General features: G+C 37.9%; 1 protein-coding gene and 1 long non-coding RNA gene across 3 annotated transcripts in view; one reads left to right on the top strand and one right to left on the bottom strand.

The window, feature by feature from the left end:
• The window catches only part of LOC118740980, a 545,588-nt gene that overhangs the window by 491,693 nt on the left and 37,321 nt on the right, over positions 1-16,574 (bottom strand). The window lies entirely within an intron of this gene.
• LOC118740989 lies at positions 14,920-15,505 on the top strand. Its single transcript, XR_004993210.1, has 2 exons — positions 14,920-15,075; positions 15,133-15,505. It is a non-coding gene; the product is annotated as an uncharacterized LOC118740989 (long non-coding RNA).

The following is a 16,574-nucleotide window of genomic DNA, read 5'->3' as shown; positions in this document are numbered from 1 at the left end:
GACACCAAAATCAAAATTAGACTAAAAATTTCGCAGTGGTCGCCATATGAAGCACAAATTATTGTACAATAACACAAACATGAGCAAAATATCAAAATAATTATTAGGGCTATTCGCGATTCGGTGCATAAGAGCTGACAAATTTATGCAATTGCAGAAATATGCCATGGATTGTGAGCGACCTTTATTAAACTGTCAATACGAATTTGCAATGCAATGATGCTAGGCCATTTGCACCGGATCGCGAATAGCCCTATTATTTTAGCGCAATAACTGTGCAATTTAGTACAAACGACCCCATACACCACACAAACGCTCGTCGCAAGCCCGATATTTCGTTATGTTTTTGTGTGGTTTAGGGGTCCTATAACAATGGCGTGTGCAAAGAAATTCCGGGTTGTGTTTCCCTTATAAGAGTTACCAAATCAACTTATAAATATCTATATATAAATTGTGAGACTTTAAATAACAAGAAAAAAATATTTGCCTTTAGACTAGTAGTACTATCCATAGTTTTCGAAAATTCATTTCTGCCAGCCGAAAGTATCAAAATACGGCATTTGGAAACAAAAAAGTATCAGATATTAAAATTTAGAAAAACAGTATTAAAAAATATACAATTGTACCAAAACGGCAACGCTGATCATGATGGAAAACGTAGTTAACATCTTGTCGTCATAGCGACGATGGAATTAACATCGTCAGCCGAGTGAAAATAACACTAAAGTAACAGAGGCAGCGCCGCTTGTGATACCCTTGCTTGCCTCACCGCTCGTGCCATAAATTCAAATTGGTTGGATAGTCGACATGCGTCTTCTGTATACTGTTTGTTCTGTGGTTGGTACTCTAAACAAATTTCCCGCTATCACAAGGGAAGCACAAGCAAGAGCCACTTAACAACCGCCTGAGCAACGAGCATCCCTTGCGAAGTGCTAATAACAATACACACACACACACGTGACATGCGCGCAATCTCAAATGTGTATATCGCCACTGGTCCAACACGGCGTATACACAACTTTTGTGAAGTAAGCACTTTGCTCTGCTGTGTGTGTATCAACTTTGTACTTCCCAGCCAGCAAGAAAACGTACATTTTACGAACATTATGTTTTACGAGGGATTCTCGTATCGCCAAACAGTTAGAGAAAAGCTCGTAAACGATAAAACAAAAAAATATAATAGAAAGAGGCTTGTAGTAATTTGTCAGCACAAGAAAAAATTTTAGTTTTGTTGACAATTTTTCTTCAATCACAATATTTTATAAGTAGTTTGTTAAATATTCAATTTGAGAAAATTATTAAGTATGTGATTTATTGGCAGACTGGTGCAAACGCCAAGGACGATCTACCACTTTCTTTTATAATTAAACTTCTTGTAAGTAGCTACTACATATGTAATTCAAAAATATAAATTAATTTAACGAGTTTTGCAATTCTTTCACAGGCTGCGCGGAGTAACACTAAAGGATTTAATCGTTTAATTCCCCTATCTCGTAAGTTTATAGTTATTTATTTTTTTAATTTGCTAGTTTATTAGGTCTTTGCAGTTATTGAACTTAACTTCTCAATTAACAAGGAGTGCGAAATCCGAAGCCTTATCCGTACTAGCGTCAATAAATGATTCATTAAAAAAAAATTATTACAGATGTGCTAGCAAAACTTTTCTCGTGGAAGCGCAGCGCTATTGGTTAGGCAACGACTGCGGCAATAAGAAGTACGGATCATAATATTATTTATTACCACTTTTTACTTAATTAAATTTTCCGGTTTCCAATGGAGTTTAATCTTTCACTTTATTTTCTTAGGTGCTTTTCGTCAAAAATTTAACTCCCACGAAGAAGTTTTTATTTCCGTTTCAAAGAAGCACTTCCAATATGCACACGACCGGCAAAAAAAATTGGCAGCCTATCGGCAAAAAAGATAAAAAATAAATTCAGCAACTTTATAATATAATATATAATATATTAAACCCCTCTTATTTAATTGTTTATTTGTTAATAGATAGTTTGTTAATATTTATTTATCTGAAAATATCTTCACGTATACAGTATCGGGAAAAAATATTGGCACAGAGAATTTTTCGCCATGAATGCAAAGTTTTTTATTCTGATTTCTTCTCTAATTGTTTTTTATAAAAATATAGTTAGTATGAAGTTCTACTTTCAAATCAGATTTTTTAGAAACATTTTAAATATGCAGTTTTATAGCCCATTTAATTTTCGTATAATAAAGTGCACGCTTGAATAGCTAGAAAACCTCTTTGTTTTTTGACAATTTCTTATACGCAGTTTCTTCCATACAAAAAAAAATGTCGCACATAATTTGCATGGAACAAACTGCGTGAAAAAATTGCCAAAAATCAACGCGGTTTTCTGGCAACTTCAAGCTTGCACTATGTTATACTAAAATATAATGGGATATAAAACTGCATACTTAGAATTTTTCTCAAAAATCTGATTTGAAAGTAGGTCTTCATACTAACTATATTTAAAAAAAATAATGTGCGAAAAGAAATCCAAGTAAAAAACTTTGCATACATTGCGAAAAATTCTCTGTGCCAATACTTTGATCCGGCACTATAAATATTTATTAATTATAATTCCATTCAATAAAAGAACTACAATAATTTGAATTATTTGATTGCCTTTATTTTTAGCATTCAAAAACAGTAGATAAAGCAGTGTAGAAAAACGCTTTTTTAACGTAAATTAATCGTTTACGAGACTCGTTTACAATTAAAAAACGGATGTAAAAATATTCGCATATGAATGCTTTTTCGATCCGTTTACGACTGTTCGTAGGCGATGCACAATTTAAAGCGAAAAAGTGCTCGAAAAAGAGTCGTAAACGGCTATCATAAACGATTTTTAATCCGGTTTTTCTTCGAGAAAATATCCAATTACGAGCTTGTTTACGATGATTTTGCTGGCTGGGTTGCTGTCCACATACGTATGTATGTATCTCTCGGCAATCTCATATCAGCTGTGTCTTGTTGCTCTTTTTTTCTATTCGTACAGCTCTTCTTTCCCCTCTCCATGCCCCTGCTTATGCTATACAACTTTTATTGCGCGCTTTCATTCTAATTCAAATTACTTTGGAGTTGCTTACGCGTCCTCTTAGCGCCGTGTGCTTTTTGGCTCGTTGCCAAAAATATTTTCGCCATTACCTTTTTCTCTTGGTGGCGCGTTTTCTATGTCATGGCTACCACATACTTGTTTTAGCTCTTATTTTATGCTCCATTCTAACTGTTCGCATGTATGTATGTAAATATATATACTCGTATTCAGCCAAATTTTAACTTCATTGTTTGTTTGCTTTGAAGTGTTTTTTTTTTTAATTTTGTTGTGAAAACATTTTGTATGCGCGAAATTCCGCACTTTCTGATCTCTGCTTCTTTTGCTGTTCGCCTAAGCACGCAGATGCTTTTTGTTTTTGATTTCAGGGACAAATATAATGATTGATGACCATTTTGGGTATACATACGCACGCACATAGAGTTTTAGGTTGTAGCGTGATACGTATTTGGATATTGGGTGCATTTGCACTTGTCGCCAAAAAGGTAGGAAGTCCTTTTTGAGAGGTGACATAAGGGGAAAATTATATGTTGGCGTTTTTTTTTTGTATATTTTGCGTAAATATTTACAAATACATATGTACATAAGTTCATATTGTATTACGTTTAAGGGCTGCTATGCAACATAACAATGTGTGTAGATACAACTTGCTTGTTTGCTGGCAGATTGTTATAACTCAAAAAAAAAAAATATTTAGACAAATTTTTGTAAGATTTTTCCGCTTTGAACAAAAATATTTCACTTGAGTAAAATCTGACACACAGATATGTATGTTGTAGCCTTGATTAACACCTAAAATATTTTTGTATAGCGGTGCCACCAAGTTAAAAAGGTTAATTAAATAAAATATTACAATATGGGTATCAAACGAAAGCAACTTAATGAAGCTTTAATTCGTAAATATTTTGAGCAGGGTTGCCAACTGTTCAAAAATTTAAATTAAGTATAACAGAGAAATTAAAAAAAGATACTAGAAAGAGGTGCAAGAAAGCTATATTTAGAAAATTTGGCTGTGGAGAACTGCCACCTGTTTAAAACGTTGAATTTAATAAAATAAATGTAGTAATATGAAAAAGAAAGTGTCGAAGCGTTGAGAAAACATTAATTCGAAGATATTTTTGTAGAGGGCTGCCACCTGTTTAAAAGTTAGATTCAATTTCATTAAATAAAAGGTAATAAAATATTGCGATATGTTTGTCAGACGAAAGAGGTTAAGGAAAACTTCGTTAGGAAAATATTAGGTTGCCACCTATGTAAAAAGTTGAATTCAATTTAGTTAATAAGTTAAATGAAATATTACAAGAAATGAATGTCAAACGAAATACATATGTAGGTAGATCTAAGAAAACTTTCTTATTCAACGGACTTTTGAAGAGGGTTACCACTTAATTAAAAAGTTATGTTCCATCAAATTACCAAATTATACATAATAAAAAATATGTAGGTGTTGAACGAAAGAATTTTATAAAAGTTTCAATTCGAGAACATGTTCAAGAAGCGTTGCCAACTTTAAAAAATTTTAAGTCAGTAAATTAAGTTAAAATTTGGTGTCAAGCGAAAGATGTTTAAGCAAGTTTTATTTCAAGAATATTTTAAAAGAACGTTCCAAACTGTTTACGAAATTTAATTAAGGCTAATTAATTGGTTAAAGTAATCCACGGATGGGCATACCTAAATACTTTTGTATTTAAAGTACCAGTTTGGGTACTAAATATTTAAATACTTACTATTTAGAGATGTCTAAATATTCAAGTAGAAAAACGAAGGTACGAATGTACGAGTTGCTAAGTACCCAAGTAAAAAAAAACTTAGGTATTTATGAGCTGTTAGATATTAAATTTAAAAAACTTGGGTATTTGGGAGCTGCTAGATGCTAAAGTACAAAAATTAAAGTATTTAGCGCCATATTTCTGGTTTAAAGTACCCGGTTACTTTGGAGATGTAAAATAGTTGCACTAAAGTACCAAGGTAGTTGATGGCTAAATATTTTCAAATTAAATACTTCATGATTTAGGTGAAATTGAACAAAATTATCACCTAACCTTACACTCACGGCAACTTGTCTCACCACAACCCACTTCACCTCACCTCAAATCAACCCACCACACCCAAACTTACCACACCTGATCCTACCACAACTAGGTTCACCAAACCTTAACTCACCGCAACTGAACTCATCACACCCGTTCTCACCACACCTCACCTAAACTCACCACAGCTCAATTTTATATTTATTTTGGCATTTTAGAGATCCTCGAGAGTAAATCAGGATTTGTAAGACTATTTCGGGATTCTCGAGATTACATCCGGATTTTCGGGACTAATTCAAAATTTTCGCGGTATTTATCGATTTTCATATACACAAATTTATTTCAATCGATATATTTATCGAGATTATTTTCGATATTGTTATTAATATATAGTCCCCAAAACCTTAAAAATCACAAAGTAGAAAATCCTGAAATAGTCTCGGGAATCCAGAAATAGGTCCGCTAATCCCATAAATCGTAAAAATCCCTAAATAGTCCCAAAATGTCGAAGTAGCCCAGAAAATAACGAAATAGACTCTAGAATCTGGATATAGGTTAGGTTAGGTTAGGTTAACTCGGCTGCCCTAATCCCTCAGGAAAAGGGCACACTTAGGCCACCAAGGGCCCGTTGTGATGCCGTATAAGAGACTCCATATGTCCCTCCTCTTACCCTAGTAGTGGAACCACTTCGTTGCTCTGATGAAGCGCACAAAGTCATAGACACTGGCTGAATCCAGTTCGGCCAGACATTCAAAAGAATAATGGAGGAACGAGCATCGGCGAGCTCTAGCCAGAGCAGGACAGTGGCATAAGTAGTGCTCCACGCTTTCGATTTCCTCCTCATCGCGGCAGCTACGACAGTAGTCGTTTGACTGCAAACCCATTCTAGTGGCGTGGATTCTCATCAGGCAGTGCCCGGTGAGAACTCCAATAACATGCCGCAACAGTGGTCGCTCCAAGTGGAGAAGAGGGTGAGATCTACGCTTGTCGAGCTTAGGCCAGATATGTCTTGCTATCCTGCAAGTAGGCTCCGCAGACCATCTTTTATTAGCCTGTCCGACGAAGTTATTCTCAAGCCAGAGCTTGCAAGAAGATAGCGGAATGCCCGCATTACGGGCTGTACTGATTGCAGGCAACAAGGTTCCTTTCCTTGCTAGTTCATCTGCAGTACAGTTTCCTGGTATGTCTTTGTGGCCTGGCACCCACACAACATTAGTGACGTAACACCTTGCCAGTTCTTTAAGAGTACGTCTACATTCCAAGACAACCTTCGACGTAGATTTGTCACTATTAAGTGCTTTAATAGCCGCTTGGCTGTCAGATAAGATTGTTACCGCCTTCAGATTAATTAGAGAATCGATCAGCCAGCTTGCAGCTTCATTTATTGCTGTTAGTTCAGCCTGAAAAACGCTGCATAGATCTGGCAGACGGAAACTGAGGCTAAGTGAGAGTTCTTGCGAGTATACCCCACTTCCTACCTTCAGATCCAACTTGGAGCCATCAGTGTAGATGGCTGTTGAGTCAGAATACGATATCAGGACCGAATCCTCCTCCCATTCTTCCCTTGAGGGGATCCTTGTCCGGAAATAATTCTTTAGTCCCGTAGACGGGACTGTGTAGTCCAGGCGCCTAAAGTCATCTGGAAGATTTTCCAAGATCCTAGAGTGCCCAAACCTCGTGTCACTCCATTTGATTAGCGCATTTAATCTAATAGCATTACAGCTTGCCTGTAGTTTACCATATAGGTCCACAGGTAGCAAGTGAAGCAAGGTCTCTAGGGCTTTAGTCGGCCTCGATGGTAACGCTCCCGTGATCATCATGCACGCCACCCTTTGGACCGCTGTTAATTTGTTTCTTATTGTAGATTTATCTACGGACGGCCACCAAACCGTTATGCCGTAGAATAGAATGGGACGCACAACCGCTGTGTACATCCAGTTCACAATATGAGGCTTCAATCCCCATTTTTTCCCAATCGCCGATTTACAGGCATACATAGCAGTTATAGCTTTCTTGCAGCGCTCTTATATATTGCGCCGCCAAGTTAACTTTCTGTCAAGAATAACGCCCAGATATCTAACCTCCTCCGAGAAAGTCAGTACGATACCGTTCAAGGAAGGAGGTTGTAGCCGGACAGCTTTCGTTTTCTTTGAAAACAGAACCATGGCCGTTTTTGCCGGATTGACACTAAGTCCTACTTCTTTGGACCAGGTATCCACGACGCGTAAGGCGCCTTGAACTAAGTCACATAGAACTTGGGGGTGCTTACCAATTGCCGTCAGGGCAAGATCATCCGCGTAAGCAATGACTTGGCAACCTGTGCCTTGCAACCGTGACAGCAGGGTATCCACAGTTAGATTCCAAAGAAGTGGGGAGAGAACACCGCCTTGTGGGGTTCCGCGACTCGCATATCTTGTTATAGATACCTCCCCCATCTCCGAGTAAATAGTTCTACTGCCTAAGAGGCGACGAACAAACTCAACCATAGGGTGGACCGCTCCCGGGAGAACATTATTGAAGGCACCCTCGATGTCCAGGAACACGCCTAGTGCAAATTCCTTAAAAGCGAGAGTCTTTTCAATGGTGCTGACAATACTATGCAAAGCTGTATCCACAGATCTACCTTTCCAGTAGGCGTGTTGACAGCTAGAGAGATTATTTACATCAATTTCCTGTCGGATCTGCAAGTCTACAAGTCTTTCCAGAACCTTGAGAAAGAAAGAAGTAAGGCTTATCGGTCGAAAGTCACTTGGTTTAACGTGGGAGGGTCTACCTCCCTTGGGAATAAAAACAACTTTCGCCAGGGTCCAACCCTTGGGTATGAAACTAAGCTTGATACAAGCCTTATAGATTAAGACAAGTATCGGACATAACACGTCAGATGCTGACTGAAGTTGGGCAGGGAAGATACCATCCATACCTGGAGATTTGTAGGGCTGGAAGGACTTTATGGCCCAGTCTACCCTTTGTACATCAATGAAGTCCGCTGAAGTCAACGGCCGTTCAGAGATAATAGCCGCGGTGTTGGGCTCCGCAGTACATCCTGGAAAATGCGCGTTCATTAGGACTTCAAGCATTTCCTCACGAGATGACGTCCAGTCACCATTTGGTTTCTGAATATACATCGGGTTCGTCGGACTTTTCGCAAGCACCTTTCGCAGGCGATTTCCCTCCGACTGACCCTCTATGCTATCGCAGTAATCCTTCCAGGAGTCCCTTTGGGCTTTCCTGGTGGCATTTTTGAATTTCTTCAGGGCTGCCTTATATGCAGCCCAAGAACCATCTGGATATCGTCTCGAAAATACTGGATATAGTCTCGAAAATACTAAACATTCCAAATTAGTCTTTAATATCACGGAAATCTTAATTTTTGCACTGAGCAAATAGCAATTATTCTGTATTTAATCAAGTCATAAATACTATTTAATTTTGAATCCAGTATTTAGTGAAGCCAAAGTCTTAAAGTACCTTTGTACGCGGTGTTTCGTTAGGTGAAACTAACTTAATACTTTTAGACTTAGTATATAGCACTGTGAAAATAAGTAAATACTAGCAAACTTGGTATTTATTAACATCCAAAATATTTAAGTAAATAGTACTTTGGTATTTACCACAACATAAATACCTAAATACTGTTGTACTTAGTACTTAATACTTAGTAAATACAATTTTGCCATCACTGGCAGCGGTGAACAACAAACAGTTCTACATACTTATAGAAGGACAGCACAGCGGCATTTCTCGTCCTTGAAGCACACTAGCTGACACTAGTTATCTGCATGAACTTATTCTATCATTCTAATTTTATGCCCTTTAGCACCATTTCAAAAAACCCAGGTTACTGTTATTTCATAATTATATTAAATATCAAAGTTATAAAATCCATATGCAACTGTAAAATCAACAACAACAAGAACGCGCACAATTAACCAGCAAACAAGACAAGTTGTGAATTTAGCCAACAAGTACACCCACCGGACCGCGGACCGCCACAATCAGCGCAATAAGGAATCGACCAAAGAAATAACAACTTGCCCCACTTACATATGAACACATGTACACTACATAGTAATACACTCTAAAAAAAAATTTTGTAGATTTCCTATCTAAAAGGTAGGTTACTGATTTCCTACCTTATTATTCGCGAAATTACATGCTCGAATATTCAACGAATAGTTTGTTTAAATTTCGGACTTTTTAGAGTGTAATATAGCTGCTGTGGTGTACGTAAATTTACTACGAAGGTGTGTACAAGCTACAAAATACACATCTGCTGTTTAATTTCACCCGTAGAATTGTGTAAAGCCGCTAACAAAAAGGATTTTTACACACGAAAATATGTAAACGAGAAAAATACATATTCATCGTGTAAATTTACCAAAAAAATTTAAAAATAAACAAAAATATACTCGATTTATAGTCGCATTTTTAAACAGATTTTTTAGAGTGTATGTAATTGCTTGCAACGTCTGCTATCTAGCGAAACTGAAAATGTTTTCGAGCGCATAATTTTGCAATTAGGCAATAAGCAAATTAACCCAAAAAGGAGCAAATCAAAATAAAAAAGCAACGAAACGCCAAAAATTAACTCAAAAACATTTGTCTGCGCATGCGCTGAAAAAACAAAACCAAGCACCAGCAATCCGTACAAGCAATCACAACTTGCAACAAACAATAAGCAATAATACTTTACAAGCATTTAGTTTGGCTATTTAATCGGTCAATTACAATCATAACATTCAGGTAAGTGCAACTTGCAATTGGCCGTAGTGCCTTTTGTTTGATTACCACTACATATGTACATATGTATGTACGTGTGTTTGTAAGTGCTAGGCTAGTCCCGGGCGCATAATCATGCACTTACACTGAATTTAGAGCAACTAAGCACACATTCGCACATACATTGAAATGCATGTGTGGTTTGTGCTCAATTGCAACGCATATGTATGAAAATTATCAGCTTTGAATTTGGCAAATTTATGCATACAACATACATATGTACATACATACATATATATGTATGTGCTAAAAAATTTATAAATATATCAGAAATTAATATTTTTTCTTCTAATTTAATGCAACGTTTACTAATAAAAATTTAAAAACTGCTTGCCATTTGCACCCAAAAACCAAACCAGCGAACGATTCTCATTTAAAATCAAGGTGGAGTACAAGCCGCACAATTTGATGCTTATCGCGAGTTTAGCCTCACCACACCTCACATAGGGATGCAAACGATGCATCGATATTTTTGGAACATCGATAATATCGGTTCAAAATTCGATGTTTGCCATCGATGTTTACAATTACCTAAAATCACTAAATGGACGATACATCGATGCCAGTTTCACCGATGTTTTAACATCGACTTTAGTGTGATTCAGACTTGAATTCAACTAACCCATTATGCTCCTAAAAATTTATTGACTGGCCATGAATTTTTATTACTTATTCTTTTGAAAACCATGCAGAAATGCCGAGTTTACTCGTATCTTTTAATATCAAAAATGCTTACTTAACCATTAAAAAGGGCCGGGTTCCTGTTGGCCCGTAGTTGGGCCTTGGAACTTTAGGCTCAGCGAACTTACTATGGTATGCATTTTTATTCTATTTATAGGAAGAGTAGAAGAATGGTAAATAAATACTGGGAAATACATCCATATGTAAGTATTTTTCTAATTGAATTACAGAGAGTTGGAATTGAAAAGTTTTAAATTTTCCTTTTAATGTGACTACAACCTAACAAATTCTAAAACATCGGAAACCACCGATATATCGATGTTTTTCTGGCGATGTATTTTAGCATCGATGTTAATTTTTCTGGTGCATCGAAACATCGATGTATCGATGTTACCTCCCAAAATTTGCATCCCTAACCGCACATACATAAAATCAATGCTAATTTACAGTGTTCAATAAAAAGTACCATTTGACGAAAAGAAAACAGTTCAAACCCCACTTCCCACAATGGAACGACTCCCTTATTATAGTGCCTAGGCATTGTATTAAACATCAAATTAAGCTGGATGACAAATGTCGAAACACACCTAGTACGAGCCTATAAAGTCTATTATACTCGCACATACCATTGCACATATCTGTAAGAGGAACTTTATTGGAAATTAGACATAAAAGTCAAAACTTGTTCTTTGGATTTATCCGGGAGTATTATAAGACCAATGTGAACCCACCGAGCGCTAGTATAATCACTGTAGGGTTTGTATTTGTGTTATTACCTTTTATTGTACTGTGTTCATTTCAACTTTGTAATTTTGGAAATTTTAGATTTATGTGATTTTTGTGGTTCGTCAATCAAATAGAAAATTTTTATTATTCAAACTTTTCTCGAATTGCTAACAACATAAAAATAAATTAAGTTTTGTTAACTTTTAATAAATATATTAAAAAAAAATCTTTGGAATCAACTACATTTTTGGCGATCCTGCCAGGAGCACCTCAAGCCATTATACGTTTACGTATATCTTTGCGAACCACAATTGTGCCTGTGCTGATTTGAAAACATCACGAGAGGCCTGCGCGCCATGCAAGTCTTCAGTTTTGGCAAATTCCCGGAACTACAATAGAGGTTGCTTCATCCAGTGTCCAAGTTAGCGTAGCATGCAGGGATTGCAAACGCCACTACAATCAGCATCAATTAAAACTAACAGCGTCAGCATTAGCATCTGCTTCAGCTTCAGCTAGTCGCAGAAGCTGTTTTAACTACAACCACAACATTTACTTCATAACAGAGGAGAACTAACGATTCAAGTTCACCACTTAAGAAGCGGCGATATCTTTCCTACTCATCAACGCCAACACTAACTCCAATAACAACTACTGCGTACAACAACAGACAGCGACAGCGTTAGTAGCAGCAGGAAAATCAACGTGAACATCAGCAGTGTCACGTACCAGTTTCAGTGCCAGTAGTAGCAACGGAAGTAGCAGTAGCAGCAACACAAAAACGCTCAACAAATGAAGAACATAAACTTTAGACGCAGTTGATAACTGTGCCGATAATAGTAGTGATAACAACCAGTACTAGCAGCAGTGTAAATATCAACTATACAAAAGCAAAGCTCCTACCACTGGCAACAACAAGAACGGTAAGAAGCAATAGCAACGACAACGCAGCAACAATCACGTTGACTGTGCTGTCAATATCAGCAGTTGCAGAGCACAGTGAGCTGTTTCTTTTTATGTAATATTTTTGATAAATATATTTTTATATCTATTATTATATATATTTTAATTTTTAATTGTAAACACTCCTTATAGAGATTTTTTTGTGCGAAGTTATCATAATGTTTCGTTCACCCCCACATGATACACACACATCTACATGGACTAATAATTTAAATGACTCGCTTATAGATTTGCAAAACAACTCTTTTCAAGAGGAGTTGGCAAATCCTTATGCTAGTCAATATAATAATGAGGTATATGCAACCTCAGTGAAGCTTCCGCAATTTTGGAGAAGTTGTCCAGAAGCTTGGTTTGTGCATATAGAAATGCAATTTAACATGAAAAACATTACACAAGATACTACAAAATATGAACATACAATCACAGCGTGAACGATCGGTGAACCAGTGGGTCGCAACTCCCGCAGTGGCACCAATGTCAATTGAAAAAAGAAAATGGAAAAAACACAACCAAGTGTATTAGTGTATAATAGATTGAATTTCAAGTGGCTTTATTATCAAATAAATCAGTGGGTGTACAATATGATTACCTTTTAATATGTATCGCTGGGTGATGGCTGAAGTCGTCCGGTCTCCTTGATAGCTCGAATGAAGTGAAAAGGTCCCGCTTTGACAAAGTTAAGTTTACCCGCCGGCAGCCAACTGCTAGGAGGGGAAACTTAACGAAAGTATGTTACAACGGGAAATAATACATTTATTGCTAACGGCGTAGCAATAAAGGTAGGCCGTATATATGCCTGAGTGTGTTTGTGTGGTCGGCTCAAGTCAATGCACTTTTACATTAGGGTGGTTCGACCTTTAAATCATTTGGTTTTGCATGAAGGCCTAAACATGCCGGCCTCCCTTGCTATCAGCAACATCGGTCGAGCGCTTGACCCACCACGCCGGACTGAGTACTAAGAAGTGGAAAAAAACAGTCTAAATATATGTAAAATAACAATTCATTTGAGAAAAAAAAGATTATTATTATTCCAGTGGCAGGATGCCTCCAAGTGGCAGGATGCCTCCAAGTTCGTTCCGGTGGTCCACGTCTTAGTTTCCTAGCTAATGAAGGAATAAAAGGAAGAAATACTAATGAAAAAGGTATGGTTGAACATTTCAGAGCACATTTATTGATAAAAAATTTCAAAATTCAGTAAAAAATTCATGTTTACAAAAAAAATCAAAAATTGAATTTAGGAGCGACATACTCCTGAGAGCATCCATCCAAAAATTGTGCTTTGGGCGATAAAACGTGTAACGTAAAACGTGTTTGGGAGCATACCCGGCAGTACGATGTCTGGGTATACGTCGGCTCCCAGTACTAAGCGAATCGGTGTCGACGTATAAAAGTTTGGATCCGCTAATCGTATGTGCGTATACGCTGTCGCTACTGACGGATCGACGCTACTAGTGGGGCTAACACGGACGTAATTGTTTATCGTTGTGGCGTGGATAGCCAACCTGGTGTTCTGGCCGTGTTTTCCCCTCAGACGCAGTAGACAGCCACGTTGGGTTCCGAAATTTGAAACGTCAAGCCTGAGTTTTACCGCTAAATCTGTCGCAATTATAGAAGTCGGAGAGCATACGTCGATCAAGGCGCGTATAAGGTGCAGCCGTCCACGAGCTTCTATTTTTACCACGACCGTCGGAGCAATAGACGTCACCGGTCGTAACGCTTGGGTTTCGCGTGCGAGTCGACCCGCTCGAAATGCGATGGATAGCTGGCGAGGCCTCGTCTCCAGTCTACCCTGATCGCGATTGGGCCTGTTTGACTCCTCTCGCTTTTGCCGCAGGCTCTACGGTCCTGCCGGGCTGTTGACCGCGGTCGTAAAGGCCGTGTTTCCGATCCACGTTCTCGGCGTCGTTCGTGCTCTAACAGGGGTCGGAAAGGCCGAGTTTCCGATCCCCTGGTTGTAGTCGGGAGGGGAGTCCCAGATTCCGGTGTGGATTCTGCTGGTTCATCTTCTAGGCGGAGCGGCCTGGTTTCATCTGCGTGGTCGGACGCGTTGATAGATAACGCGCGTTCGGACTCGTCCTCACTAGCAACTTGCTCGCTCCATGGGCGTATATCAATCGGCTGAAGGGGTTCGGATTCGTCATCCATGTGCAGCGTTGTGTGGTGTTTTTCGCGGCACCGACGACATCTTTCTTCGCTCGTGCACTCGTCAGACCGATGCATCATGGACAGGCAGTTTCCGCAGAAGCGACCAATCAGTGCCTCACTCAGTCTCTCTTCGGGAGTTTTACCGCGGAATGATGGGCAGAGCCGTATCGGATGCATACCTTGGCATAAACGGCACGCTAGAGCAAAGCGGTTTGATTGTTGCTCGGCCTTCTTTCTCATCGAGGTGAAGCGAGTCATCGTTGATGTCTGAAATCATTATTTTTTCCCTTTTGTGTATATTTGGCTATATAGATATACGTACTTGTATATATATGTATATTATGGTTGGGTGGCGAGTAGCAAAGAAACTTTATTATGTGTGGTTATTGTAAATTTCGTATTTTTTATGGTACGGGTGGTCTCATATATCACTGTCTTGTGATAGTGTATAGTGTGCATAATATTGCATGAGTTTTGCGTAAAGTGTGTGGGGCACCTCATGTTTATGCATCGACACACGGTTATCGACTTTGATTTCTCTGCTCGCATCGGTGAGTTGTCATTTTGTTAATTTGTGTAATTACACGGCCTGCCACCCAAAACAAAAGTAAGTAGGTAAGGGCAACCAAAAAAAATCGCAGATAGCAAGTGGGCTGGAACGCCTGACAACTTGATTTAAGGTAACTAAAAACATGCATAGTATTTGTTGATGAGCCTTGTAAAACAATAAATTATAGGTCCGGAGCAAATCGGCAATGCGAACTAATCACAAGCTTGAGGGATTTTGTGTTTGTAAGGCGTTGCAGTTTTATTGGATCCTAAGAAGCAAAACAATAACCTCATGGCCCATTAAAATGGTTAATAGCAAACAAATACATTGGGGAAAAGGCAGCAGCAGAAGTAGCAACAACAAGCAACAAATCACGGTATCTCTTTTAGGCCATTTAGTTATGTTTTCACATTTTATTTATAAATGCTTTAGTGACTGCCAACTTGGCTGTGGCTAACAGTGTGGCCGTCTTGATTTTTATACAAACTATATTGAGAACAAAAACTAAATGCTTCATTTCGATAAATAAACCGATTCAGATAAAAAGTTAGAACAAAGTATGAATTTAGTGTAATTACATGGCCTGCCACCCAAAACAAAAGTAAGCTCATTATTTGTTCGCATGGTGCGGAACATCGCAAGTGCTTATCAGCGTGCGAAAATAGGTTGTACCAAACAATTCCCATTGGCTCATCGATCATCATATCATTTGTAGTTTTATACAGTTTTGTACATAGTCAGAACCAACTTGTAAGATTCACTTTCATTTTCCCCAACGAGAGACTGTTGTTTTTCGTTTGTGACAATGGTACCATAGGGTACGTTTTATATGTATGCAAACGTTTCGATTACGTGAAAAAATATATTTCTTTATTCGTAAATTTTCATATTCAATTTAATTTAAAGACATGTACTACATACATACATATCTTTTTCTCTGCCCAATTCATTTCGTTTGTTGTTTCGTCTGTAACTACTAAACTACTGTAGTGTACTATCGCAAAGTAAACTCAGCCGTTTTGTTTTCGTATTGCAGCGAGCTCTTGAAGGAATAAACGAAATGAAATAGTAACGTGCATTATAGTTTATTTTCGTACACCGGTGCTTATATATGTGCTTGGGAGTATCACAACTTAATGCTTTATCTGAAAATTACTAAGTTGGAGGGCCCTTCAAAATTTAATAACTCATGATTTTATTAAAAAGGGAAAGCATATTTAATACGCTTTGCTTTGTCCCGAGCAAATCTAAGTAGTTCGCCGGTATCGAGTTGCGTAGTAGATTTTCAATTTACCGATCGTAGGGGAGTCCGAACCCTGGCTGCGCTGTCAACCAAGAGCGTAAATTGAAATTTACGTTCTTGTATTAGAGATGTGCTGAGTCCACACATATGAGTATTCATACCTAGTACCTATTTAAAAGTATCCAATACTTTCGACACTCGGTGTCGGACTATTAAACAACTTCTAACAAAAGCGCACGACAGCCAAACGTATGGAAGAAATTTTTAGAGATAAAGCTCATTAGCGAACTTTGAGGCGATGTCTTACAAATTCCAATTGGAATAAATAAATGAATATGTATACATATATATATATATATATATATATATATATATATATATATATT

The sequence above is a fragment of the Rhagoletis pomonella genome, unplaced genomic scaffold (genome assembly GCF_013731165.1).
Source record: "Rhagoletis pomonella isolate Grant_MI unplaced genomic scaffold, Rhpom_1.0 Rhpom_scaffold_00006, whole genome shotgun sequence".
NCBI classification, from domain to species: domain Eukaryota; kingdom Metazoa; phylum Arthropoda; class Insecta; order Diptera; family Tephritidae; genus Rhagoletis; species Rhagoletis pomonella.
The sequence above is the reverse complement of the archived record's forward strand: the minus strand, read 5'-3'. Positions and strand labels throughout refer to the sequence as shown.